This window comes from Nelumbo nucifera, chromosome 6, assembly GCF_055504915.1.
Source record: "Nelumbo nucifera cultivar China Antique chromosome 6, China Antique-T2T, whole genome shotgun sequence".
Classification (NCBI taxonomy): domain Eukaryota; kingdom Viridiplantae; phylum Streptophyta; class Magnoliopsida; order Proteales; family Nelumbonaceae; genus Nelumbo; species Nelumbo nucifera.
The window spans coordinates 46,250,184-46,254,183 of NC_142654.1; positions in this window are offsets into that span (position 1 = coordinate 46,250,184).

A 4,000-nucleotide genomic window follows, 5' to 3' on the forward strand; every position below is an offset into this window, starting at 1 on the left:
TAGGACATTTTTTTATCTCGTGTTGGGACATTGTTAAAGAGAATGTGGTAGGAGTTGTCCAATTCTTTTTCAATGGTGGCTAGCTTCTGGTAAGCTACACTTCCTCCTTTATTTCTTTGATACCAAAATGCAAGGTCCCTAAGAGTTTCACAGATTTCCACCCCATCAACTTAGGTAATTTCTGCTACAAAATTATTGCAAAAATCTTTACTAAAAGACTGGCTAGTATTTTACCTAAGTTAATTTCACTAGAGTAGGGTGCTTTCATTCAGGGGTGAAACATCATGAATAATGTAGCTTTGGTATAGAAAATGGTAATAGATATTGACAGAAAGGTTGTAGGGGGAAATGTAGTGCTTAAACTGGATAAGGCTATGATAACTCTGCATTTTGATGTCTTAAGAGCATCAATTCAAGGGTATTATCGAGCTTAGAGTAGTCAAATTGTGTCCTTTTTCTAATTAATTTCAATGTTGTGACATCTGAGGGTCCCTGTGCAAATTCTGTGCAAAACTGAGAAGTTTTCATGGATGAAATGCAGATTTCGGGAAGCTGGTGTGAAGTCCAGTTGAGAGAGGGGGTGTTTTTGTGAAAAACTGAAAGTAGGAGGGCTTCTCCAAGCTGCTAAACCCAATTTGGCGCCCCTCCTATTGTATTAGCATGCTCCCCACGCCTTAGCAAACCGTAGGGTGCCTTTTAATCCATTCTTTTCACTCTTAACAAACCCTATCTGCCCCTGACTGCTAAATCCTCACCTTTCGTCCCTTCTAATCTCCACCATCCATTCTAGGGCACTCTCTTTTCAGCATTCGAACTCTAGGAGCTGAAGGGATGAGAGATCCATCATATGGATGACCAAACCCTACAAGAAGGTTGGGCGAAATTTCAAAAGAATTCTCTCTCCCATGTAGGAATCGCAATTCCTATTTTAGAAAACTGCATTTTCAATGATCAATCTTAAAACCAAACCCGACCAGATCTGAAACCAAAAGGGAATGGAGGGATATACCTGATAAGAAGTAATAATAACCCCCAATGAAGGTGTTCACGCCCAAGGAGGAATCCAAAGACTACTTCCACCAAAGATGACACGGTGCAGGATGAAGCAGAATCAGCAGGACGGCTCTTTAGCAAGAACCGAATTTTTTAGCAAGAATGTGATGGAGGGCTAGTGAGCACGACTTCAGATTACCTTTTTTACCAAAAGGTAATATCAAGAACCTTTCTTGATCACTCCTACAGGTGGAGATCGAACTGAGAAGGGTGGCAAGAGCAGGAAAGAGCAGAAGACAAGAGCAATACTATATGTACCTCAGGGCAATACTGGAATTCTAGTCCGGTTTAAGGTTTCAAGAAAACCCACAATGCATGTACCTCAGGTCTCACCCTGCCAACTGAGACAAGCCACCCCAACGAACTTGGCGGCACATGAATGTCAGATCTATCCAACGGCTGTGAAGATTCTAAACTAACACGAGTCTCATATGTGTCCAGTTTAAGGGTATTACATAGAAACACACCATAATAACATGAATCAAATGAGTACTTTATTCATTTACATTAAATGTCATAATGTATATTATTATGATTGGAAATATAGGGCATACACTGTCTAACAGCTCCCACTTGCACTTAGGTCCAATTGTGTACAAGCCAGAGTCATATGCTTTCCACGTGTTTCTCAAACACTTTCTGTGCTAGTGGCTTAGTCAACGAGTCTGCTACATTTTCCTCTGATGCTACCTTCTGAATCAGGATGTTCCCTCTTCCAACTATCTCTCACAATACATTGTACTTCCTCTCGATGTGCTTCGACTTCGAGTGGGCTCGTGGCTCCTTAGTCTGAGTAGTGGCTCCAGTGTTGTCACACAACAATGGAATGGGTGATGTGTTGGATGGAACTACTCCCAATTCCTGAATGAACTTCTTCATCCAAACGGCTTCTTTGGTAGCTTCACTTGCGGCAATGTATTCAGCTTCGGTTGTGGAATCCACCATGGACCCCTGTTTGCTGCGTTTCCAGCAAATAGCACACGATCCTATCGTGAAGATATAACCAGATGTAGACTTTCTATCATCTGGATCTAACTGGAAATCGACATCAGTATACCCCTGGATCTGTAGTGAACTACCATCAAACACCAAACAAAACTCTTTTGTCCTTCGAAGGTATTTTAGTATGTTTTTCATAGCGGTCCAATGCTCTTGCCTTGGGTTAGATTCGTATCTTCTTACCACACTCACTACTTGAGAAATGACAGGACGAGTGCACAGCATGGCATACATGATGCTCCCTTCGGTTGAGGCATAGGGAACCTCTTTCATGCCTTCAATCTCTTCGGGAGTCTTTGGAGACATGCCCTTGGAGAGAGTGACTCCATGCCTAAAAGGAACATTTCCTTTCTTGAAGTTCTTCATGTTGTATCTCTTGACAATTTGTCAATGTAAGCAGACTGGGATAATCCTATTATCCTCTTCGATCTATCTCTATAGAGCCTAAGACCCAGTATGTAGGATGCTTCTCTAAGATCTTTCATGGAGAATTGCTGTGAAAGTCGTACATTCACCGTAGTCAACATTCCTACATCATTCCCAATGAGTAGAGTGTCATCTACATACAGAACCAAGAACGTAACCTTATCACCACTGGTTTTCTTGTAGACACAGGGCTCATCCGGATTTTGCTCAAAGTCAAACTGTTTAACGGTAGAGTCAAACTGGATGTTCCAACTCCTAGAAGCTTGCTTAAGTCCATATATGGATCGGTTTAGTTTACATACCATGTGTTCCTGACCCGCAGCTATGAAACCTTGCGGTTGCTGCATATAGATATCTTTAATAAGATCTCGATTCAGGAACGCAGTTTTGACATCCATTTTCCAAATCTCAAAATCATGGTACGCTGCTACAGCTAGTAGGATCCTAATGGATTTAAGCATGGCCACAGGCGAAAAGGTTTCCTCATAATCGATTCCTTCTTTCTTAGTGTACCCTTTCACCACAAGATGAGCCTTGTAGGTCTCAACGTTACCATCAGGGCTCTTCTTCCTCTTATAGATCCATTTGGAACCAATTGCTTTTACCCTAGGGGGCGGATCTACCAGAGTCCAGACTCCATTGGTCTCTATTGAGTCCACTTCAGCCTTCATCGCATCTACTCACTTTAAGGAATCTATGTCCAACATAGCTTTTGTATAACCCACGGGATCCTCCTCACTGGTCGTGGCTTCCACCAAGTAACTTTCTTGGTCATAGCCGAAACGAACTGGAGGCCAAGAAACCCGGGTAGATCTCCAAGGTTGGTTATTTTCTAGAGCTGGTGGGACATCTCCCACTACCCCTGGGCTCTCCTCATCAAGAACAACTTTCTGATGATGATTATCCATGATGTACTCTTCTTCTAAGAATTGGGCATTTTGACTACAAAACACCTTTTGCTCTTTTGGATCATAGAATAAGTAACCCATAAAGCCTTTGGGGTAGCCTATGAATAGGCAATGGCTGGTGTTGGATTCCAATTTGTCAACACCTGTTCTTTTAACATGTGCCAGACAACCCCAAATCTTCAAGTGTCTTACACTTGGTTTCTTACCGGTCCAAAGCTCATAGAGAGTCTTCGGAACGGATTTGGTTGGAACCCGTTTCAGCATGTATATCACAGTCTCTAATGCGTAACTCTAAAAGGATGTGGGTAACTCTGAGAGTACGAGAAGTGATCGAACCATATCCAATAAAGTCTGGTTCCTCCTCTCTAACACACCGTTTAATTGTGGTATAGCAGGAGGAGCTAATTGTGATACTATCCCATAGTCCTTCAAGTAGTCCCTGAATTTGTCAGAGAGATACTCGCCACCTCGATCTGATTGAAGGGTTTTAATTTCTCTCATTAACTGTTTCTCGACCTCTTGTCTAAAAACATTAAACTTTTCAAAAGATTCAGGCTTATGTCTCATTAGGTACACGTAACCATACCGTGAGTATTCATTGGTAAAGGTTATGA